Source organism: Hippocampus comes, unplaced genomic scaffold (assembly GCF_001891065.2).
Source record: "Hippocampus comes isolate QL1 unplaced genomic scaffold, H_comes_QL1_v1.1 scaffold120, whole genome shotgun sequence".
Classification (NCBI taxonomy): Eukaryota; Metazoa; Chordata; class Actinopteri; order Syngnathiformes; family Syngnathidae; genus Hippocampus; species Hippocampus comes.
This window is the reverse complement of record NW_017805781.1, coordinates 598,487-624,615: the sequence shown is the minus strand read 5'-3', so window position 1 is coordinate 624,615 and position 26,129 is coordinate 598,487. Positions and strand designations below refer to the sequence as shown.

General features: G+C 41.5%; 1 long non-coding RNA gene across 1 annotated transcript; it reads left to right on the top strand.

Annotated features, from left to right (window-relative positions):
• The first annotated feature begins 244 nt into the window (after nucleotides 1-244).
• Nucleotides 245-26,129, top strand: LOC109524794 (uncharacterized). Its single transcript, XR_002170015.1, has 3 exons — nucleotides 245-589; nucleotides 15,146-15,347; nucleotides 24,817-26,129. It is a non-coding gene; the product is annotated as an uncharacterized LOC109524794 (long non-coding RNA).

Below are 26,129 nucleotides of genomic sequence, written 5' to 3'. Positions count from 1 at the left end.
GACAGTCCTTGGGGTGCCAGGATGGCAGGAAGTGGTAGCTGCGCATGTACGTCGAAGCAAGTTTACAAAAAAAAAAAAAAAAATAGAAATGTGATGTCGTAGCCTCTTGACACATAAGTGGGAGAAGCTTCATGGGCAGGATGAAAGTAAAATGTCACAAAAAGTAAAGCAAGGTTAACCCTTTCATGCCTCATGTAACCTGATAACATGATAAGCTGTCCACTGCAGTGACCGCTATCCCCGAAAGGGTTAATATTGCTTGGCTGTAAAACGCAACAATATCTCAGTTCAATTAAGTTTTGTTTTTTGTTTTTGGCTGGATCAGTGTGAGGATAGGATATTGAAAATATAATTTTTAAGCAGTAGTTACAGTACCTGAAGTAACGAGATTCACATTTAGCCATCGGTTTGAAGTTTTAAGTCGATACAAGTACACAGTGCAACCTTAGACTCTCCAGCCAATGTTGAGAGAGCAGCATCATCAAACATTCATGAGCGAGAAAGAACGTCTGAGGGAAACTCTGAACGAGTGGAAACAGCAAAAGAGGCGGCGATTCGAACAAATGTAAATGGCACCAATCTGGATGAGGTGATGTGCGCTAATGTTTTTCATGCTATTATTTGGCTGCAGCAGACACCCGGCTCAATCTAAGTCAACGCGACCACCGCTAAAGTACTTGAAAAGAATGTTCGTCAATGTATTCAAATCTGTTGGCTGAAAATCAACCCTCTTCTAAAACTCAATAACAGCTGCTGTGATTCCGCTGATTAGTTCGATGAGTCAGTTAACATTATCTTGCATTAAAATGAGAGGTAGCAGTTTCCACGGAGGTCTTCTCAGGATTGGCTGTAGTTTGAGGCTAGGCAGGCGAATATACAGTCGCGAGTTAGGGGAGCACATGGAATACTGACATGATTATGTAAAGGAAAATAAAAGCTTTAGCACTAGCATCTATTGTCTTAGGAAACAGCCTAATTTTGTTCGGTTGTTTCAGGGCTTACGAGTCCCAGTGTTCAGTAATTCTGTCCTAACAACATAAAGAAGAAAGTAGCCATTATGAACAATGCAATTAGACTCTAAGTGCAAAAAGTGAAAACAAATTGGAAGCTTTATTCCTATTGTCACCAAAATTCAGTGGTCTATATTTTGTAGATGAGTTTATAGGTAGAATGTGAATACAGTTAATAAAAAAAAAAATCATCATCATCATAATCACAAACTTTATTCTAAGCTTTCCAAGGTTACAGATAAAGCCACGGTTTTAATAAACAGCGATGACATTGATTATATGTTGATGTACTTTAATTTTTTTAAAACTGCATAATCTTGTACATGTACACTATAATATTCATCTAAAAGACTTTTGACACAGTTCATGAACGAACTGAATGGCGATTGCATCCCAGAAATCGCTGGTCAAAACAACCAGGAAAACTTCACATTAACAAAAAGTGCTTGCAAAAGCAAGGAAAAAGAAACTGGGATTCAAAAAAATTGAGAAAAGGTCAATTTCACAAAAACATGAGCAAGTTCAAAGACAAAAAAAAACAAAACTCATGAATACTTAAAAAGTAAGAGACTGGAGCGCAAAACGACAATGATGAGATCGAGAGGTCTCAAAAACAACACCTGAGCTAGAGCAGCAACAAGGTCAATAATCAGACAAGCGACATGGGATCGTGGCATACTCAATGTACATCCATCCATTTTCTGATCCGCTTTATCCTCACAAGGGTCGCGGGGCGTGCTGGAGCCTATCCCAGCTGTCTTCGGGCAGTAGGCGGGGGACACCCTGAACCGGTTGCCAGCCAATCGCAGGGCACACACAGACGAACAACCATCCGCGCTCACACTCACACCCATGGAAAATTTTGAGTGTTCACTCAGCCTGCCATGCATGTTTTGAGAATGTGGGAGGAAACGGGAGTACCTGGAGAAAACCCACCCAGGCACGGGGAGAACATGCAAACTCCAGACAGGAAGGCCGGACCCACGACCTCTGCACTGTGAGGTCAACGCGCTAACCACTTGATCACCGGGCCGCCAATTAGCTTAACATGATGATCAAATTGGCAGCAGATGTGCACGCTGGAGGAAAAGCCCACCACTGCCACCTGCTGGAGACACAAGAACATGACACTTAGTTATTTAAAAAAAAAGTGTACTGGTTACAGGTAATCTTCATTTTATTAGTATTCATATACTGGATATATGGATGTACATACAGTATACAGATGTAGTCAATTTTAGAATATATAGATTATTTCGGTATACAGTACCTGTACAGTATATTAACATTTATTTAACTCACAACATGATGACATCCTTGGGGCCATGGCCTAAAGTCAGCGGCAATCTGATCTTCATACACCAAAGGTAGGAAGGCATCTTCATTCTAGCATTGTCCCAGGCGCAATCTCCCCCACTTCCTGGTCCACTCGTTCTCCAAAGTGTGTTTTGCACCATCCAAAGACGATCTGGTGCTGCATCAAAAGAGCAATTTCCCTCTTGAGACTTATTTCATAGTTGTTTGCCGGAAACGATTTGGTTTCATCCTTCGATGCATTCCAGTCGGCGAAGGTTGGTGTGTAATCTCAAGTGCAATTTTGTCACACCAGTAGCGAAAGAGGCACATACACTGCAGTGTTTTGTATATTAGGGAAACATTCTTTTCATGCCTCCAGCTCATGCTCATCACACATTTCTAGCAGGTCGAGTTGATGATCTCTTCCAATCACTTGTCTGTAGTTCCATTTGCTATGTGAGGTCATTGCAAACAGTATCTATCTGAAATTGGCTGCTATGATCGTTTCACATAGTGCTGTGGAATGATCATGTTTAAGTGGTGAACTCGAAATCCAAAAGTCTATTACCGGTGACATGATTTGAACCACGGTGTGATGCTCTTTCATCAAGAACCTGTGTCCAGAGAGGAGGGAAGATTGAGGTCAGTTTGTGTGTGTGTGTGTGTGTGTGTGTCCACCAGAGAACATCCTACTTTGTAGAAAGTTAGAACGATTAGCTGTGTTGGTGTCCCTGCTAATAATATACTGGCATTGATCCTCATTGGCACATATCTTCGCAGAAAGGCAAGCACCAAAGCACTGAGCAGATTAATGCTGTATGCGTTTACGGTGAGACGGTGCTATTTGCAGTTTGTGTCGTCAGTTACGCTTAGATGCCTCTGGTAAGTCTCCCTTTTACTACGGAGTGTGGCAGTTTTTAATGTAACACGGCAATGCAATATGGCAAGAGAAACGGTAAAGTCACACTAGGTCTCGGACAACTATCACACCGCATTCCTCGTAACTCCGCTTACGAACACAACATTGTCTCTACTCCTGTTAAAATATGTGTCCTCGTACAGGAATTCCAACTGAAACATGATGATGAAAATGATAATCCCAGTACAGGTACGGTAAAAGAGAAAAAGAACATAGTCGCTCTCGTTTACGAAGTGTCTTTGAACACACCACACGCAGCAGAGCCGAGTGCGTCACAAAAGTGAACGGCGGCTGCGATGAACTGCGGTTTCGCTTTCATAATACAATCGACTGAATGAAAAATAACACGAACAACTGTGTACAGCAAAACTGAAAGGAAATTACACTTAACACAATATGGGAAGAGGAAAGGAGAAGTCGCACTCGGTCGCCGACAATTATCTGCGCAACAAACGCTTACTAGTTAACATGTAAAACGTTGTGGAAATTGTAGAACTCGAAGAAAGCGACAATTTCTCACGTGCGCACTCCGAGAGAGAGTGTGTCGTGTTTTTTTTATTTGCACCACAAAAAAAACACTCGTGCCAAACGAAGCCCGCCGAAAGTAAGTTTCCATAGAAACAAGCAGACTAAAATGGCGGTCCTTAAAGGGACTGCAATTATTTCTACCCCGTTACCAAATAATCGTGAACTCTCTGACAAGCATATGAACATTGCATTCACACATTTGCAGTTGGTGGTGAATTATGTACACAGAAGTCACTACAACGTTTTAGTTGTCAAAACGTCACTTAATAACAAAACAGAAAACAACGTGGGCTCAGAACAACTAGGGGAACTATTTGAGCACGTCATACACTAATATATGAAAAACAAAATGATAGAACTTCATTTGCCTTGCTCCAAACTCTGCAAATCACTATAGCGGCGCAGAAGCCTTTAAATTTAGAATTCTGATTGAATTTGATATAAAATCTATTGAAGAATGAAAGAAGGCCGAAGACAGTGTGCCGGTGTTCTGTTGTCTGTGTCTGCTAGCCGATTGTGCTTCTGAGTGTGTAACAGAAAGCTGAAGGTAGTACTGTATAAATAATAATAAACACTGTTGTCAAATTTGCGCCGACCAAAAATAATCATTTACCTACATTCCTACTATGTTTTTATTCATCATGACCTGTTCTCACTCTCTCAATCACATGGTTCTCCAAATAAGAGTTAAAACATAATTAATTGCATGTCAGATTCAATGTGTCAGATTTCATCTTCTGTTTTACCCAGAAGCAATGACGTTCAATATAACACATTTCCTACAACGTAACTGCACCGTAACTGATTCTTTACTTGCATTCCCAGTTCCCATTAACCTCTTTACAAATTACCATCTTTACGAATTAAGTTGTATCAATTGATTGTAAAAAAACAAAAAAGAGGTACGGTAGACAGCATAAGAGTTTGTATTTCTGAGCAAGGTTATGTAGTCCACATTGCCAAGTAAGGCCTCATTGAGCGCTCGCTGCTCTGGTTTGTTATGGCGGAAGGAGGTTAGCTCACTCCTTCCATCTGCTCGTGCTCAGCGGCGTCTCCTGCCTGCTGCACAAGTGGAGTACTGATTAACCGGCTGGGTCCTCGGGACGACGGTAATTAAGATATGTGATGGACTCGGAAGACTGCTTCAGCCCTCTTAGTGTCTCTCCCTTTAAAGATGTCAAGCGCTCGATTCTCATCCCGGCCTGCCTGCTGTTTATATTACCAGCAGGTTGGAGGAAAATAGGGCAAAACAGACATCTGCAGTCTCCTTCGGTATCTTGTTATGTTGTGGTGTTTCGATAGTGGAAAAAAATGGCGAGGCACTAACTAACTGAAGTAGTTATTTACAGCCCCAATAGCATGAGACAAGTTATACAAATACTCATTAAATTAATACTTTGTGTCGTGACGTAATGAACTACTACATCTGCCTCACAGTTCAGACGTTCCGTTTTAGAATCTTAGCTCCAGCCATTCTACTGAGGCTCTGCATCGGTTTCCTCATTCCAAAAACATACATGTTTTTGTTCATAGAAGATTCGAAATCGTCCAATCGGTAACGACCGCAAGGAGCCAGGAAAAACAATGCATCAACAAAAGCGGTTGCAAAAGGGAAGGTACTAGGCAACACGAGGCATAAACAATAACGCAAAGCAAAAGATCATGAACAACGAGAGCGACCATGGCGAGGTCTAGAAAACAACACTTGAAGCATGACCGTGAGCAAAGTCAGGAATCCGACATGAGACCAGGCAGTTTGGCAGTCTTTAAATACATGGCAGGCTTGAGTGGGAGACACCCTTCACTGCAAATGGGGCTGAAAACAAAACAAACAGACAGACATGACATGCATTATGCAACATTTAAGAAACACATGCCTCTCACCCATAAACTCAGATAGGCTCCACCCCCTTATCAAAATGAGTACAAGCAGTAGAGAAAAGATATAACACGGGGGGGGTGGGGAACAAAGGTTGTCTTTGTCATTTATTCCTCATTGTGGACAAGGTCTTCGGTTCCACTTCAACTAAACAGGAGCAGCATCATTATACTCGGAAAATTGATCACAGTGACTTGGAATAAGGCGTGCAAAATGACTGAGTAATAGGCCATATGCTGCTTCACTTTTATAGCAGCAGGCCTGTTCTGGTAAATTTCCACTGTCCTCTAGATTGAAAACAAAATGCATATTGGGAAGAAACAGCAGCTGACTGTTGTTTCATTGCAGCAAATGTCTTGCACAGCATTCTGTGCCAAGCAGTGACAAGTGAAACTGCACCCTTATGGATTTAACGCTCTAATCACCTTGTGGCCGTGAAGTGATCCCATCATAGCGTGTCTGCACTGTGCTCGATGACGATTGCAATCTCCCCCTTTTTTTTTCACACGGACGGAATAGAGGAAATGCAAGAGGGGATAAAGAGGGAATTCACTTGGGACAGATGTGAGAACAGAACAGTAAATAGTTGTATTAGGTACATAGACATTAAGTACTTGGATATTTTCTAACACTGCATATAAGCCGCAAAAGCTTAAAGCTGTCCTTCAGTTAACCAAGATTTTTTTTTTTTTTCCTAATCTATGCTTTCAATGTGTCATGGGAACAATTTGGGGAAACACATTTTCTGTTCCATTGAAATTGATAGTAATGGAACATTCTCTCAAACTCAACAAAAGCATCAGATGCTTGCTTGCAAAGCAAAAAGTCAGCAACGCCAACAATCGGGGTCGAAGGTGGTCTCCAATTGCCGCAGAAATTTTTCAAATCCGTGAACAGTTTAGATCCTGAATACATTACAGAAATGCTAGTTTAATATAAACCCAGTAGATTTCTGAGGTGAGAAGACTCGGGTCAATTCGTGGAGCCCAAAGTTCAAACCAAACATGGTGAATCAGCATTCAGCATGCATATGGAATAGTTTGCTCCATCATTATACTCGGAAAATTGATCACAGTGACTTGGAATAAGGCGTGCAAAATGACTGAGTAATAGGCCATATGCTGCTTCACTTTTATAGCAGCAGGCCTGTTCTGGTAAATTTCCACTGTCCTCTAGATTGAAAACAAAATGCATATTGGGAAGAAACAGCAGCTGACTGTTGTTTCATTGCAGCAAATGTCTTGCACAGCATTCTGTGCCAAGCAGTGACAAGTGAAACTGCACCCTTATGGATTTAACGCTCTAATCACCTTGTGGCCGTGAAGTGATCCCATCATAGCGTGTCTGCACTGTGCTCGATGACGATTTCTGTTCAATTAATATCAATTTCTGTTCAATTGAAATTGATATTAATGGAACATTCTCTCAAACTCAACAAAAGCATCAGAAGCTTGCTTGCAAATCAAAGCAAAAAGTCAGCAACGCGAACAATCGAGGTCGAAGGTGGTCTCCAATTGCCGCAGAAATTTTTCAAATCCGTGAACAGTTTAGATCCTGAATACATTACAGAAATGCTAGTTTAATATAAACCCAGTAGATTTCTGAGGTGAGAAGACTCGGGTCAATTCGTGGAGCCCAAAGTTCAAACCAAACATGGTGAATCGGCATTCAGCTGTTAGGCAGCATGCATATGGAATAGTTTGCTAATAGAACCGATGTCAGCCACAAGTGTAAATGCTTTTAAATCCATGCCCGTGATGAGGGTATTTTAAAGCATCACGATGAGTACAATCAATACAAATCCCCAATGTTATTCTTGCATTGTACGTCGTTTTAGTCATTTTAAAGTGAGCTACTTTTTATTTTCTTCGTTTCGTCTGTTTGTCTGTCCTTCGCTTTTTCAATTTCTTCAACCCTTTTGTTCGTAAATGCATTTAAACGTTGTCATTTGATGTCTGTGAAACACATTGAGTTATCTTAAGTATGAAATATGCTATATAAATAATGATGCCTTGCCTAATCTTGTGGCAAGTCAGCTGACGGGAGCAAAATTATGCTTTCACTATGAAGTGTCCATGCATGGTTCTACTGTTGGATGACTATTTGCAAAATGACAATGACATCGACGTGATGCCCAATTCAGCTCTTTTTATGGACTCGTTCACCTAACAAAAACAAATGTGATTTCTAATGTGAATGCAACGCTTTCGGTCATGCGACACGCAATGAGTATGTCGAGTGAAAAAAAAAAAAAAAGCAAAACATCACGTGCCGCAGTGTTTAAGGCTCATTTTATCATCTCAAATCATCAGAGTGGTGAGGCGGGAGGAGTTAGAAATATTTTGGGGGATAAAAGGGAAAGCTCGATCACCCCATTTAATGGACACGGCTATTAAATATGATATCAGATCATTGCCGCACGTCAAAAGTGAACCCGTCTGCATCGCTGAATTACTACCATCACCACAAATGTCCACTTTATGCGTCGTGGGATTATATGACTTAAATGAAAGTCAAATGTAAAGACGACAACTGTTACTCAAAACGACTTTGCAGATTCACGGACGATGTCAGTCGTCTGTCGAGCACTTCCCGCTGCTCAGGCGGAGTGCATATTGGACTTTTGATGAAGTACAGTGGTACTTATACTTCCGAAATTAATTGGTTCTGGAATACATTTCTTAAATAGAAAATTTTGGAAGTAGAGACGCGTTTTCCATGTGAATACCTTAATCCGGTGTGGTGTGCGGATGAGCATTCATACTACAGATGCATACATATCGTGTATATAATCCCCATTTGACAGTATATCCACACATGGAAGAGGCCCGGGTTGAATTTGAAAAAAATCGCAATTGTATTGTTCACACTAGATGAAAAAAAATCAGATACTGTATGTGTCGCATATGTCCTTTTACTTACGAGCTCAACGAACAGAAGCGATATGAGCAGTTTCTTTCGTAGATTAGTGGTTGTGCAACTCTAAGGTGAATATATATTATTCACCGTTATGCATTACATTTTTTTAAGACGACTGTGTGTCAAGTGCAGACTAAATTGCACATCTTTCTCTGCTTTTTCCCCGTTGGGTGCTTCAAAAACAAAAGAATCTCATTTGAATGCACCGGCAGGCGATGCATTTCGGACAGACAACAAATCCCATCAAGACGTGTTGCACCTCGGTCAAAGGCAGCGAGGCTAAAGGATGACTGGAATGATGAATACAAAAGAAGATATGAAGCTGGAGAAGAAAAAAACAACAACGGTGAAAAGTGAAATTCAGCTTGGAAGAACATTGTAAACATTGCTGGTTCAAGTTTGCAATCAGACCAACAACTGCGGACGTGCATGCATTTGAACAATTTAATCAAGAAACCTGTCACCGATGAGGAGTGAATCACAAGCAACAGTGACAGGGCCGCCCCGACCAAATTGGGCCCGAAACAAAATTCTAATTGGCGGCTGCACCAACCCACCTCTCCCACTTAAGTTCTCTTGTGCCATGATGAGCGGAGGAAAGTCTTAATCTACTCACATCGACAATAATAAAAGATACTGCAGTTGCTATCTCTTATTCCAGGCTATAATGCAAATTCTAAGCATACAACCACGATTGCAAGACAAAACTCGAATTACTTTCTAAACGCACCCTATGTTATAAACCAATCACCATCTCTTGTTTGAACTGTTTCCATCTGGACTGCCTGGCGCATTGGGCTCCAGCATTTCTTTTTTGGGGCACGCTGACCAACTGGACGGGTGGTGGCCTGGTGGTCGAGTGGTTAGCGCGTCGACCTCACAGTGCAGAGGTCGTGGATTCGATTCCAGCTCTGGCCTTCCTGTGTGGAGTTTGCATGTTCTCCCCGTGCCTGAGTGGGTTTTCTCTGGGTACTCCGGTGTCCTCCCACATTCCAAAAACATGACCAGCTGAATGCTCTGAGTTTTTGAACGGTCAGAGTGAAGCAGGACTGTATGTCCGAATGCAATCCTAATGAGTAACAGTTTTGAGACACCCAGTTATTTTCCAACAACATCCCTGCCTACAACGGGGCAGTCCTGAGCACTGAAATAGAAAAAAAAAATCCCCAAATATTTATTATTGTTTTGAAGCTCAGAAGAGAAATTGGCATTATACACATGAAGTATGACTATCTAAACCAGCGGTGTCAAACTCATTTTTATCACGGGCCACTTTTGAGTTTCGTTTTCCCTCAGAGGGCCGTTATGACAGTGAAACCACTAACTTTTATGGGTACCAAAATGATTGCAAAATCTCAGCATCATTTGTTACACATCACAATTTGACATTTCGGTACATTTTTTGAGCAGAGATCATGCAAGTTGACACACATGATTTTCTTTTCGGGGCCACATAAAATGATGTGGTGGGCCGGATCTGGCCCCCGGGGCCTTGAGTTTGACAACAGTGATCTAAACTGTCTGTGTTTTTTGGGCGAACTTTTAATGTGGGCTCTCCTCCCTTAGCCTTTGAACCTCTGGCCCTATGTCATTCACTTTCTTGAATTTAGCACCCTTGTGTTAGGAAACAGGCTCCACATTCCCGCAGCCGCGAAGGTTACTATTTACTGTGCCGAAAGCTTATCGGCACTCACTCGGGCTTGTGTAAGAGGCTCAGCGCGTATTAACCTGCTCCCAAACGGTACATAAACACACACACGCCCGTGGGAAAAGGATAAACATTAGGGCGAGAACCTAACGGCAGGCGCATTTTGAGACTCCTGAAAACATATTAGTCAACTTGACATACGTTGTAGAAAAGGAACACATTTATGTTTTTATAGTGTGAATGATTAGTCGTATTGCAACCAAAAATGTGAAACGCCGGTGTTAAAATCAGTTTACTGATTTGACCTCATTCAACCAGCAAAATGCAGCCCTTGTACAGGACAGGCAAACTATTATTCTCTGAAGCTTTCAAGATGTTCTAAATGCTCACAGGCATGAAATATTAGAATGGGGCAGATTCTTTACATTAATCCTTTCACCAATAATGATAAACTGTAACCTGATCACATGATCGGCTGTCCACTTTTGTAACCGCTGTCCCTGAAAGGATTCAAGAGCCAAAACTATGCGACACACTTCTTCATCAACAAACTAATCAATCGGAATCCTTATCTTCATCCACGGGGTTCAAACTGCATGAGTTTGAGGGCATCAAAATAGACAAAACAACAATGAGGAAGCAGTAAGCTGATTGGCTGATAGGACAGACAGGGAAGGGTTATGCAGGGCCCATGGCAGATTGTTTTTGACGAATGTGTCAAAATCATCAACCCAGATTTTATTCAACGATGTTCTTGGCCAGGAATTGTTTATCACATCACAACTGTCATCTCTTCTCAGGCACTGACCAAAGTAAAAACTGCAGATCTCTTTGTAGATGATCCAACATTGAAGGAGAAAAAAATTTTTCAGATGCACCTTGTATCAATACGACAATCCAACAAGATCTCTTTGTAGATGATCCAACATTGAAGGAGAAATTTTTTTTTTAAAAGTCACACTTTCAACACTTCAATATTTCAAATCAATCTGCAGAAATTCACATCAATAATTTCCACGGTTTGCATGATCGAGTTTCTGACTTCATATTTCCACGTGGCCACAATGATCATTGGTGACTATCCAAACAGATTCCATTCGATGTACTTGAACCTCCATATTCTCCTCCGTGCAACACACACGCGATCCTAAACTGAAATCCCAAATCCCTACGAAGGTCAATCAAAAGGTTCCATGTCACAATGTTAAAATGGGCCAGCAGCATGTTACAAGCCTAGTCTTCCTCTTCCAACTGTCTGATGATTACACTGGCTGACAGGGGACTGGACACTTGTTAAAGGTCATACACATGCAGTCGATGCTGCATCATCAGCTCCATTCCACTGATTTCTCCTCCCCCACCACCACCACCACCCTCACCCCCGCCTCTGTCCAAATACCATGTTGTCCACTGGTGGCTTCTAAAAAAATATTTTAATAACATGATTTGTGGCTAGTATTATGCTTGGAACAAAGAGCTGCGATGCTGGTCATAACGGAGACCAAAACAGACTGCAGTGTGAGTGAAGGATACTAAAATAGCAGACCTATGGTGCTTTTTGGCATGCTTTTTTCTCTTTGGGTGTCAAATGTCTTTGTTTTGAGAGCAATGTACCATAATAGAATAGAGTAGAATAGAATAGAACCTAATTAATCCTGCATTGGGAAAATCCCAGATTTTCAACAGGTCAATAAATTGTCTTTTGCAATAATTACGTGTACTCAGGTCAGGTGAATGTACCACAACACCAGTGATAGGAATGTACAGCAGATTTATACAGCCATTCATCACAAACAGTCTCAAAGGGCTTCACATGCCCACAGTTGACAAATATTCATGATATCTTCTGACCTTAACCCCCAGGAGGGCAAGGAAAAACTCAAAAAGCCCCATCTTGGGGAACAAGGCGAAACCTTGAGAAGGGACCGCAGATGGGAGAATCCCCCCTTCCAGTCTGACCAGGCTGCAATGGATGCCGAGCGGGCAACATTTGACACAATATTGTACTGTACAATGTTAGTTAGAATGGTATAAAATCCATTTAAGATGAAAACGCTGCAGGGAGATGCTTTCGGACAGGTGGTCAATGAAGAAATCCTCAAAGCAGCGCCTCGGAGTGGTCGACCCAGCTCTTGTCCAGCTCAGTCGGTGCAAATCATGTCCATAATGATTGGAGCAGAATTCGTACAGCGACATCCAATTGGGTCATCATCCCCAAACTCCTTCACCAGGTCAGGAAGGAGAGGGAAGGATAAACAGAAGAAACAGCACTACAAACATAGAATTCGCCAAAATGCAAGAGTAAATAAATGAGTCTTAAATTGTGTTTTCAACATTTAAACTGAAGTAGCTGCTCTAATTTGCGTGGGTAGTGCATTCCAGAGCACTGGAGCCCGAATAGAAAATGCTCTTGAACATGTAAATGCTGAACAAGAGAGGGCCAAGCAGAGCACTGGAGCCCGAATAGAAAATGCTCTTGAACCTGCGGACTTCTTTTTGGGTCTTGGAATCACTAAAAGACCACCGTGTTGTGAACGAAAAGTTTGGGGCAGAACATGAGGTGTCACTAAGTCAACAAGATAGGAAGGTGCTGAGACATTTACAATTGTATTGTTTAATCTCAGCAAGATTACAGCATCTGCACAGGTTAGTTATTTCTAATGGCATATACAGTATAGTTATGTATCATCAGCATAACGATGAAAACTAATGTTATATTTATGTCACAGAGCGGAAGCATGTAAATGCTGAACAAGAGAGGGCCAAGTACCGATCCCTGTGGGACTCTACATGTCATATTACAAAAATCAGAAGTCGTATTACCATAAATTACACGGTGCGTCCTCTCTCAGAGGTAAGAACTAAACCAGGAAAGAGCTGAGCCTGAAATACCAACACATGTTCTGAGGCGTTCTCATAGTATATTATGATCGATGGTGTCAAAGGCAACGCTAAGATCGAGTATGATAATATTAAATCGGTTGTTAGCGGCCATGTAGTAGTCATTAAGGTGTTGCGCTATGACTTTTTCAAGAATTTTCACAATAAACGGGAGATTTGAAACAGGCCTAAAGTTACGGAAACTCTCTGGGTCAAGATTTTGTCGCATAAGTCTTAAATGCTGCTGGTACAATGCCAGAGGATAGTGATAAATTAATAATATAAAAGATGGACGGTCCTAAAATCCTAAACAGATCTTTAACAAGTTTGCCAAGAAGCGGGTCGAGCACGCTTTTCTTAGTTTTCTGTTTTGCTGCACTAACCAGTTTTGTAAGATTTTCAATAGATACTTTTTTTAAAATGAGAAAGACTTGTCAGGCAACTATTAGCCCTAACACCCCCCCTTAACATTGTTAATCACCGAATCTAACCGAGGTTTTGGGATGATGTCCGTAACCCTTGTGCTGCAATTTCTACGATGTTTGTAACACATGGGTTACCCCATATGTTACAATTTCTACAATTTTTGTAGATTTTTGCGTATTCTTCATCACGTCATCTTTAAATCAAAGACACAGCATAAAAAGTGTGTGATATGAAATATTCCAATTCATGTTTTATTTATATAGATTTATATTTATGTTTTGGTCATAGCACAATACCGCTTTTATTGTCCATAGAGGGCAAAAATACAAAGAAAAAAATAAGAACTATATGTGTATGTATAGCACTGATGCCACTGAACATGTCGAGTGGTTGAAAGTGAAATAAATATTCAGGAATAATACTTTTACAATTTTTGTAAAATCGTATGTTGCGTGATATGAACTTATTTAGATCGACTGCAGCACATGGGTTAATGCCGTCCCTCAATGAGCTGAAATTCCAAAATGTTGAGCTGAACGGGGGAGCCTATTTGAGGTTGGCTGTTGTTGCGTTCGCAATGCCACTGTATCAAATAAGTACTTAGGGTTATTTTTATTTAAACTTGAGTATTCTTGAGAAATAATTAGTTTTGACTAAAACAAGTGCTTCTTTGTATTCCAGCAAGCTATCAGACCATGCCTGATGGATGACATCGAGTTTCATCACACGCCATGTGTCCTCAAGCTTCCTTCATAATTGTTTGACTAAGTAATGGTCCGGTATAGCAGTGGTATACGGTAGTATCATTACATTTGAGGTTGAAAGCCCAAATCTATCGTGTTACCATTTTTATGGGTTGCCTCATCTATTATCTGCGTGAAACCAAAAGTATCAATTATTGCCTTTTGGCTCACTTCCTTCTTGACTGCAATAGAACTATAAAGAGTCCGTGTCACTGCAGACGTTGCACCTGTCGATCTTTTGTTCCATTCTTCCCTCACTTATGGACAAGACCCAAAGATACTTGAACTATTCCACTCTTTGTGTTTTCATTGCATTTTTACCAACGTATTCATTGTAATTTTATTGTTTATACTTGTTCTCTTTCTTAAAAAAAACTTTTAGAGTGACTTTTTTTTGTGTCCCCTACACTTTAAATAGCTTAATTTATCCATGGCATATTTTGGTTAAATTGGGATATTGACCTAGTTCTACTGTTATCAGCACTGATTCGCCATGCATTTGTCATGCTAATAACCTTAAAATATGACTCAGGGAGTTATTTTATGAAGCAAATAAATGCTGTTTCATCCATCCATTTTCTAACCCGCTTATCCTCACAAAGGTCACGGACATGCTGGAGCCTATCCCAGCCGTTTTCGGGCAGTAGGCAGCGTACACCTTGAACTGGTTGCCAGCCAATCACAGGGCACACATAGACAAACAACCATTTGTGCTCACAATCAAACCGCGGGAAAATTTAGAGTGTTCTATTAACCTGCCATGCATGTTTTTGGAATGTGGGAGGAAACCGGAGCACCTGGAGAAAACATTCAGTTTCATTCAAAATAATATTACGATAATTTAGAAATAAAAATTTTACTTCAGTGTCCGATAAGACTCTTTCCTCCAATGTGCAGCTGTCGAGCCTGGGGGCCATGAAGCATAACTATGCCTGCTTGGCGCTTCTGACCTTGGGCAACTCCAGAGTGGAAGAGAGTCCAACCCATCTCGAGAAGAACAGTACTAGGGCCCAAGGTATTCGTGGAGGTCAGCCCGATCACATCTCGTCGGAACTTTTCGACCTCGCACACCAGCTCGGGCTCCTTCCCTGCAAGAGAGGTGACATTCCGACCCACGTCTGTGCAAGGAAAAATGTTGTCCATTAACTGTATTTGTTCTTAGTTCCTAGGCTTTTGAGCCACATTTTGTCTGGTCCCTCAGCCAGGGCCGATTTGCTATGGGTGACCCGGTCAGGGACAAACCCGAAACAACTTTAGTACTATTTTCACTGGGACACACATAGACTTCCATCACGATCAGGTGTCTCAAAGAGGAGGAACAAATTAAAACAAAGGACAACAATGACTTGAGTGGGAAGCGAACCAACCCTGCCTGCACCAAGTTTATTTTAACAGGAAAGCTTCCAATAGCGGCTGGTTATCATTCAAGTTTATGAGCATGAGACCAAGGGTGTCTTATTTCTATAAATGTGAATGGGCATGCTACCTGGGGTGCCTGGTTCCCATTCAAGTGAAAGGGAACGCTACCATGGACAACTGGTTCCCAATTCAGTGAATGGGCAGGTTACAAGGAGCAGCTGGTTCTCATTCAAGCGAATGGGCATGCTAGTAGGGGCAACTAATACTCATTCAAGTTAGCTAGCATGCTACCAAAGGCGCCTCATTCCAAGACCAGTGACTGTACCACTTCACCATTGGCTAATATTTCACATTGAAAATTTAAATATGATAACATGTATCTGAAATTACAATAACCTAATTAAGTCAGAATTTAAGGCAGAGGTAACGATGTGTTTACTTTGTTAGCCATAACGTGCTAATTTCGATTATTCAATCAACAGCACTTCTGACGGTTTCAGTCAACTATTTTGACCTCTGTTGCTTCAGGTTAGTCTGGCCTAACTAACCTGTCATGTAATTCCACACAATTAATGACATTTTAAGTAACTAATGAATGAAGTAATTGATTTTTATGCCCAACTTGTGTTGCTGTGGCATAAACTGAACCTAGGAAATATGGATGGAAATGTTGTTAGGAACAAGCACTCATGTACAGTTGCACAACCAAAAAAAGCCCCATGTTCACCTCCACTCTTTGCTTTGCAGCTCTCCCTTGTGTCATCGCTTTCCTCCTCCATTTCGCAGATGCTCACCACTTAAATAAACATACGGCTGTTGTCCTTGTTATTGAGGATAAAAGCTAAAGTCGGTCAAATATTGCCCTTGCAGATTCAGCGAGAAGCTTTATAAGAGCTGTGACGCACTCACCGAGGTGTCCTCTTGTTTGGCGTTTCTTTTCTTTTATCACCAGGCTCTTTCTTTCTATGTTTCTTTGTTTCTTTGTTTTCTTATTTTAAAAAATCTTTTTTTATTCAAGTTGCTTTCATCAACTGTTTGGCCAGGACAGAAAAGATATGTGGAGGAGGAGGATGTGCTTGAAATAAGACCGAGGCTTTCATACACCTGCTTTAAAGCCTCCTTTCATATGCTAATTTGGTGCGGATGCACCGTGTGGTCTAAATCAGTGGTCCCCAACCTCTGGGCCACGGACTGGTTCCGGTCCGTGGATCATTTGGTACTGGGCCACACAGAAAGAATAAATAACTTACCTTACTTCCGTTTTATTCATTTCGGAATCTGAAATATGTTTTATTTTGAAATATTACCGGACTCTCTGTTACATTCGTCTACAATATGTCACTCTTGACCAAGGTCAAGGTGCGCTTCGCAGTCACGTGGTAGGTTACCGCTAAAATGAAACCCAGGAGTAGCATAATGAATAAAAAAATAAAGGTATTTGGAAAGTTTCTTTGGGAAGGAGAAAAGGCCCAGCCAGGAGACAGAAAAAGAGCCTCCAACTTTGAAAAAAAAGAAGGCTACATTTAATACACAGTATGGATTTATCTCAACGGGAAATTCCCACGCACCAAGTTCACTCTGCATAATATGCGTCGATGGTGAGTCGTATTTTTCATGCACTTTGTATGTGCGGTGAGTCTTATTTTGAAGGCACATTTAAACGTTACTATAGTGACCAGAGAGCGTTGCGGCCAGATAGGACGTTCTCGTGTCATTATTCGTGTTTATTATGTTTCGAAAATACCACAGTTTTCATGCCGGTCATATCATATTATTTTGTTGTATTTACCGCTGGTCTAAATTCTGAAGCAAATGCTGTTTAGGTTGATTTTTCTAAATAGTCAAATGTGATTTACACATATTTTGGTGTGTTTGGGAAGCAGAGGAGGGGGACTTTGCCCGTATGCTTTACTGTCGTTGCCATTATTACGCTTGACGTTATCATGCTTCTTCATTGTGCTTTTCGAAAGGCCTCGTAGTCGATAATAGTTAAAGTGGTGCGACTTCAAGTTGTGTGCAGTTAAATTATTGCTACTTTTGCTGGTGGTGAATCCGGCACTCTAAGTATAAAAATTACTGCTATTAATAATACGCTGGTCTATTGCAGCTTTATGCCAAAATGCATGATTGAGTAATGTGATTGTCTGACAATAGCAAAGGCGCCGTATTTTTTTCATCCGGCTTTTGTTCTTGCTTAATAGGACAGTTCCACACGATTTATCTTATGGTTCCGTGGGCTGGATGCAATTATATGACCGGCTGGATGTGTGTGTGTGTGTGTGTGTGTGTGTGTGTGTGTGTGTGTGTGTGTGTGTGTGTGTGTTTGAGTGAGTATGACTCATCCTGTATGCTTCATACGCAAAGCAGCTAAAGCTTGAATTGCATCTTTGCCAGCATATACAGGTGTGTCGTCTTGCATTACGACGACTTTTCTGTGAAAGACAGAACCGTTTTTTATCATCATTAGAGGGGATGGTTCATTGGAAATATTTTTCGGAGGTCATTTCAACACCTTCGGACACCTTTGAGGGAGCCCATTGTTCCATCTGAAAACACGACTCCATCAAATCCTTCTTGATGTGGAAGGCATATTGTTCACAATAAAGCTTCTCGCATGATTTCTTGCATGATTGCAAGCCTTTGCGGGACCTTGAATTGACAGATTATTTGGGAGTAACGCTATAATTTAATGGCGATATCATCCGATCATCTGTGGCCGTGTGTCTTTTTGAGGGAGTCGTTTCGATAGGCCTCAGCTCTCGTTAGTGTCATCTGCTGTTGCTGCACTTCCCCGGCGACCGACTTGTGCTGAGCTGGCTCTCACTCATTACCTTCAACTTTTGTTTGTCATTGTAGAGCGCAACATCTGCAAATCCTGGTAAATCAGTGACTTTGCGCACGAAACGGACATTTCTCGGGCCGAGCTGTCAGTGTGACATTATGCAGACCGTTAATAGGTAAAAAAAAAAAAAAGACTCCTGATTTCATTTTCAAACCCATTTATAGCTGAATTAAAAAAAAAAGAGCCTTTAATGGCATTGGTTTCATTATTTTTGACAGTTAAATTGCCTTTGCTTTATGACTGTTGCTGACAAGTAGTTAAAGTGCCGCTATAGGAAGAAAAAAAAATTCAGCTTATCCAATTATAATGTGGTCTTCGTCGGCAGGCAGGGCAACTGGGAATTGTGACACTTTATTACTGACTTATCTTTACAAGGCCTTGTCACATTTGCGCTTCACCTTGTTGCTTGCACTTTCCTCCTGCCATGTCCCTTGGAAGGTTGCATTTCTGCCACGAGGACGCTAAGGCGTGTGTTTTTACGGTTGATAGAAGTGGTGCAGTATTTAAAGTGTAATGTTGGGGACTGGAAAAATGTTGGCTTCATTCAAACGACTTCATTCTTTGTATTTCCCCATCATGATTTCCGACATAAGCTCTGAATCAATGCGGAATCACCACAGAGGCGTGATTCACTGACGGCTGAAGCTCACTTCAGATTATGAAACAGATTTTTCCAGAGTCTGTGAAAAAGATAAAACACACCTTGAGCGCGTTTGGAAACTCCCTATGATGCCCCTTGTACTACTCTTTCCAAATGAAACGAAATTAGTTTCTAGTCACCCACTTTTGCAACACTTATTGGAGACTCAAGCCCTGCCGTCCTTGTTTGAGCCGTTTCTTGAGGATCTAAAACCAAGCTTGATCTGCGGGACAAAGGCTAAAGTCAAGGATACCTGCACTTCAATGCTGATTCACCATTTTCCCTGCATTACAGGAATGAGTTAAAAAGGAAGAAAAAAAAATTCAGCTTATCCAATTATAATGTGGTCTTCGTCGGCAGGCAGGGCAACTGGGAATTGTGACACTTTATTACTGACTTATCTTTACAAGGCCTTGTCACATTTGCGCTTCACCTTGTTGCTTGCACTTTCCTCCTGCCATGTCCCTTGGAAGGTTGCATTTCTGCCACGAGGACGCTAAGGCGTGTGTTTTTACGGTTGATAGAAGTGGTGCAGTATTTAAAGTGTAATGTTGGGGACTGGAAAAATGTTGGCTTCATTCAAACTACCGGTACTTCGTTCTTTGTATTTTCCCATCATGATTTCCGACATAAGCTCCGAATTAATGCGGAAACACCACAGAGGCGTGATTCACTGACGGCTGAAGCTCACTTCAGATTATGAAACAGATTTTTCCAGAGTCTGTGAAAAAGATAAAACACACCTTGAGCGCGTTTGGAAACTCCCTATGATGCCCCTTGTACTACTCTTTCCAAATGAAACAAAATTAGTTTCTAGTCACCCACTTTTGGAACACTTATTGGAGACTCAAGCCCTGCCGTCCTTGTTTGAGCCGTTCCTTGAGGATCTAAAACCAAGCTTGATCTGCGGGACAAAGGCTAAAGTCAAGGATACCTGCACTTCAATGCTGATTCACCATTTTCCCTGCATTACAGGAATGAGTTAAAAAAAAAAAATTGACTAGTTCTGGTTGCCTCTGTGGATCCTCCTTCATTATCATTTGCTACTTGTCAGACATACAAAACATTGCCAAACTCAAAGTTAATGAATGAACACAAACAAGTCGCCGTGGCAGGGTTTGCAGTCCCCGATTCCCTCGCGGTCAGGTTAACCGCCGACCACATAGCTATTGTGATCATCTGAAAAAGTTACTTTTGAATGAGGACCCTAGTTTTCAGAAATAAAAACATAGTGTCGGTTGAGTGTATTAAAATATTTTGTGAGTCCAGTGGCTGAGTCAGAGATGAGTTTGAGTCAAATGCCAAGGAGTTCAAGTCAAGTCTGCGACAACAAAAAATGTGTTGAGTATGACAGCCCGAGTGTGTGTGTGTGTGTGTGTGTGTGTGTGTGTGTGTGTGTGTGTGTGTGTGTGTGTGTGTGTTTGTGGTGATGCTATTACAAGCACGCGTCGTCAGGAATGGAAGCCATGGGTTCCAAGTGCCCACTTCCCAGAAACCAAATTTACAGCATCCGCAAGTGGGGATCTTGCAGTTCCTTCTAAACATACTGAAATGAAATCGACCTCATTGGATTTTGACGGCTTGGGGATCACGTATATTTAGATGATTGAAGGAATTACAATCTTAATGTTCAGAAAATGGATGGATGTGTCTCTACCGTTAGTTTGAGGCTCCTGTGATTTTGCCTCACCCACACAAAATCATTCATTTTCATTACCAGTCCAGGAGAAGAATCAACCAATTACTTTTATAAGTCTATTAAGCCTCTTGTCTGGCTGCCCATGCAGTATAAACGCTTGAATTTTTAATAGCAACAGTGGTAAATAGCACTAAAATGGCCGTTAAATGACACAAAATAATTTGAAAATGCAGTTTTTTAAAAAGCCCCGTCCTTGGGAAACACTGCTTCTCATACTTGAGCTATTTCACCAGACCTCATTTAGCTGATCAAAATTCAGATCTCATGATTAACACCGTGGGCGGAGAGATTAAATAAATGGAGAGAGCCTCTCACAACTACTGAGCGAATTTGCCCCAGGCCGTCAAGTTCACAGTGTTGTCAAAATACATCGAAGGCCAAATCCTCCATACAGACAATCTTATTTGAGGCAGTGTTTTTTTTTTTTTTTTGGGCTGCAGTTTGCATTTCAAGTAGAAGACTGGGGTTGATTATCTCATCAAATCTAGGACAGGAGTGTGACGTGAGAAGAGAGTCTTTTTGAAGCGCCTGCCAAGGAAGTGTTATTGAGTCGCTCCATCGATGTGATTGACAGCTTTTTTCTTTATTTGGAAGTTTGCAGAAGATGCTTTAGATCTTCATCATATATATCGAAAGATGACCTTTGGAGGCAGTAGTTTGACTGGTACGTTAATCTGATTTTTTTTCTGACAGTAAAATATGAAACTTCTTTCTTGGGGGGGGGTATAAATTGCTTGCATGGACATTTTTTTATTATTAAAGAACAATATGTTATGTTTTCAAGTCACTTATGGGATCCCAAGGACACATGAGCAACAACCTCACTTCTGCTTCCTGTCTCTCCTCCACCTCAGGCCCTTGTTGGCTCAGACAATAATCCAACAAAAAGGATAGAAAATGGATAGATGACAGTTTTGATGTTGCTACGAGTAAAGGTCAGCACCACTACAAATGAATGTGAGCGCCAGTGTACTGAATGTATGGCCACCAAGTTTGGGGTACAATTGGAGTAAATTTACAAGACATCTATTACTTTTTTTTCCCCCATTCATCTATCCATTTTCTTTACAGCAACCATTCACTGTCAACGCTAAGAAGTTATGTTTGGGAATGTGGGAGGAAACCAGAAAAAAAAGCAATTGTGCTGGCGATTGTGCTGCTGTTTGATGTTTTTACATTACAGTGATCCCTCGCTTATTGGGTTGAATGGGAACCGGTACCACGCGCGATATACGAAAATCCGCGAAGTAGGGTTTGTCCCCCCCACCTCGCCCCCTCGAGGAATTTGTGTGTAAGGGTTTGTGGGTACCAGCATGTTTAAAATATGTAAACGGTATTTGTACCGTATTGGCCTGAATATAAGACGACCCTGATTATAAGACGACCCCCTCTTTTTCAAGACTCAAGTTTGAAAAAAGACTTTTTGAACACCAAATAAACTTTTATGCAGAAAATAATTACAGTACATCTGAAACAAATGATTCTAACAATATATTTGAGAGAAAAAGCATCTTATTTTGCCTTATTCAAATCTTGATATTTGAACATTTAAATATGTAAACTAAAGTGCAATCACATTCATAAATGAATGGCTTCTGGTTTTTGAAATGTAAATGACATCATAACTTCTTCTCAGCTGCCGGTTAACCTGGCCGATCTTCGACCCACGTTTCTCCAGATTGTCGCTACGTTTCTCCATTTTCTGTTATCTCCTATTATTTTCTTCTCTTTTCTTTCTTACCGCTATTTTTTATTTTTCTTCTTCGTGCTACCGCTACTTTTATTTTTATTCTCTGACAGGGGTTCACTTTGGCCTGGGGAGTCAAGTTCAGCATTCGCTTCATTGATATCTGGCGCCATCTAGTGTCCTGACTGGGTATAATGTCTTGACCCCGAATATAAGACGACCCCCACTTTTTCAGTCTTATTTCAATGCAAAAAACACCGTCTTATATTCGGGCCAATACGGTACTTTACATATTTGAGCCAAAGACTATAGCAGTACACATATTTACTTAAATCTTTCATTATAAAACCTGATACAGTAATGAACACTCATCAGCATTGTCTTTATGCGGCTCTGACAGTGTAGCCTCCATTAGCCTCCAGCGAGTTGCTGGCCAGCTATCCCGCGTGTGCAGCCGATGTTTTTATGATTAGACAATTAAGGAGGCAAAGAGACACGTGCTGCTTTTTTCTTACAAGCCCAATCACCTCTCTCTCTCTCTCTCTCTCTCTCTCTCTCTCTGGTGCACCTCCCTCAGCCGTGCGCGTGACACACACACACACACACACACACACACACACACACACACACACACACACACACACACACACACACACACACACACACACAAATGCGCGTAGTCAACACAACACTGATCTCCCACTTGATGAGACACTGACCAAAGAGTAACCCACGTGATAAGACACAAGAAAGGTTGCTGGGCGGGGCTGAGAAGATGTACAGCCAATCAACATGGCTGTGCATCATAGGATAGATCCACGAGACCATCACAAACACTTTGCGTTTCCATGCTGTCTGACCTTCAAGCAATCGCTAATTGTGCCGCGCTCGACGTCATATGCAGGCGCAGGATCCCGAGCCGATCTCGTACCAGCAGAGAATATGTTCTTTGATTTATTTATTTATTTATTTATTTATTTATTTATTTATTTTCATCTTATTTTGTGTAGAAAATAAAAAAAAAAAAAATTAAGAGATTTCAGAACGGTGGAATGTTTATCAGAGCTTTTGGAAAACTGGAACCAAAGCACTGAAAAAGTGTCGCGAAGCAAAAGCATTTGAAGAATATATTTTATGTATTTTTTTTTAGTTTTTTTAAAAATGCATTTTTGTGGGGGAAAACCTGATGTGGCCCAGCCTCACCTAGACCCTAGCTCCAGTGGCCCCCAGGTAAATTGAGTTTGAGACCCCTGACCTAGACTAACTGTTAGATGGCGAAATACATTGTGCTAGCAAACTCTTCTCCTTGTTTTTTAATACTGTGGTGACTTGGGGCGATATGTTTACAACCGGGTCATAATTATGGGACATCCACACAATTCTCATCTCTTTGGCTCTAAACACCACCCCAATGGATTGGAAAAAAAACGAACAAGATGTGCTTTAACTGCAGACATTCAGTTTTTATTTGATGGTTCCTTTGGAGTCAATCGCCTGTTCTTGGGGAATTTTTGCTTTAACTTTGTCTTTAGCAAGTGAGATGCATGCTCGATCAGATAACATTTCAATTCTTTGCCTTTGGTTGCTTTAGCAATATGCTTTGTTTCATTGTCCCGCTTGCCCAAAACACTTCAGAGTTCATCCTGTTGCTTTTGTCAACAGTAACATCATCAATAAATACAAGGGAACCAGTTCCACTGGCGGCCATACATGCCCAGTAGAGGTACCACTGTCGTTATTTTTATTTCATGTGGACTTTTTTTTTCTTAATTCTGTGAATTAGTTTTTACAGCAGGAATGTTAGTTTTTAATTGTGATTATATTTGTCAAGCGCAAGCTAAAAGGTCGTCGCAAATTCAGGTTTAACATGTCCGATCGATGACGTCGACCATTTTGCAAGTCGGTCATGGATGGAAAAAAAAAAAAAATCACTCTTCATCAGTAGAGTATTTTTTTTTTTAAGACGTCCGAAAATCAGGCCTAAGTTTAGTATGATTGAAAGAGGGGGAGAAATGTTCAGAATCAGCCAAGCTCCCTCTGCCCACCCAATATGAGAGCGCAGAGTGGCTCTAATCTTTCTGATGGTTTATTTTCACCAGGACTGAGACATCATAGCAACTCTAAAATGCAAATGGATGCCCGAGCAATCAAAGGGGGCCATTTCGCATCGCTGCCTGCTCATAGACTTTGCACACAGGTATAATGCACATGGTCTGAGAGAGTTAGCATCCAATGATGGGGAGAGAGAGAGAGAAAAAAAAAGAAAAATAACAGTGCTGCTGTGAGGATAAAATAAGAGTCCAAACAGCTTTTTAGCCTGCGGTCCTCGATTATCTGGCAGGGCCTGGACAACAGCTGTCTGCATCATTCTGATCTCTTCGTATGACTCAAGGCTGCTGCCGTGATCTCCAACTGATCTGTGGATTTGCAGATTAAAGACACACTCTACGGCCCGGTCATGGCCGACCGGCACCCTAATCCACTTCCTGTCACAATGTGCAGCTTGGGTCTGATGTGTTAACGCATCTGGTTGTGAGTCTGTAACACGCAAATCTTCACGTTTCGTTTTGGAACAGTAAATGACACATTTAATAATAAAGTGTTCATTGTAGGCATAGTCCTCAACCCTCTTCTTAATAATCCTTAAGGGAATGTCAATAAAGCGGCATGGTCTCTGCTTGTATTGATTAGAACGTGTCTTGTTGGCCAGGCTGGGCCAGCCGCGATAATGCCGATTGTCATTTTTCACTGCTCTCGATAGCCCCGCGTGCCGGAAAAGATGAAGTTTCAACTCTCCAATGATGAATCCATTTCAATTACCCCTCATATGATCAATCATATTCTCATTATTGTCCGAAGCATGGCCCGCAGCTGTACAGGCGAGATTACAAGTCAGGCTTCCAAATTGAAGTTTTATTGCCGAAGTCCCAGTGAAATATATTTTCGAGTCTCGTAAGCGGATTCAGAGGCGTTGGTATGAACTGCCAGTTGGTAGGAACAGTGCTACGCTATTATTGTTCTTGTATGAAAAAAAAAACAATTGCAAGGCACCAACTATGGAACCATACCAGGAAAACAATTGTCAAAGGTACTTTTTCATTTTCAGTTTCTCTTTCAACACCAATGTACCACACTGTGTGGATAAAACATACTCCCCAGTGTTCCTAGATGAAATTTGCCAGGCTAAAACAGTTTTAAATGTTTTGGTACTCCAATCGTGCTTCATGTGCTGTTTCACTGGCGACATGAGGTGCATAGTCATAAGATGCCAGACAGACCATATGGTGAAAATACTGTATGAATACAGCCCGTAGAGGCTACGTCGGTCCACTTTCTCGTGCGGTTTATCACCTACTGGACGAGCCGAGGAAGTCGGGTGCGCAGAAAGCTAGCGGTCGAATGCGAAATGATCCTTGGTTACAGAAGCTGGCTTTAGGGACTTGGAATGTCAACTCTGTGCTCCACCTGCCTCCGTTCCGGTGGCGCACGTATTGCGCCCGCCAATCGTCCCTGTTGAGGCGGCGCACGTCCTGCGGCTGCCACCTGTTCCTGTTGCGGCGGCACACGTCCTAGGGCTGCCACCTGTTCCTGTTGCGGCGGCACACGTGCTGTGGCTGCCACATGTTCCTGTTGCGGTGGCGCACATCCTGTTCT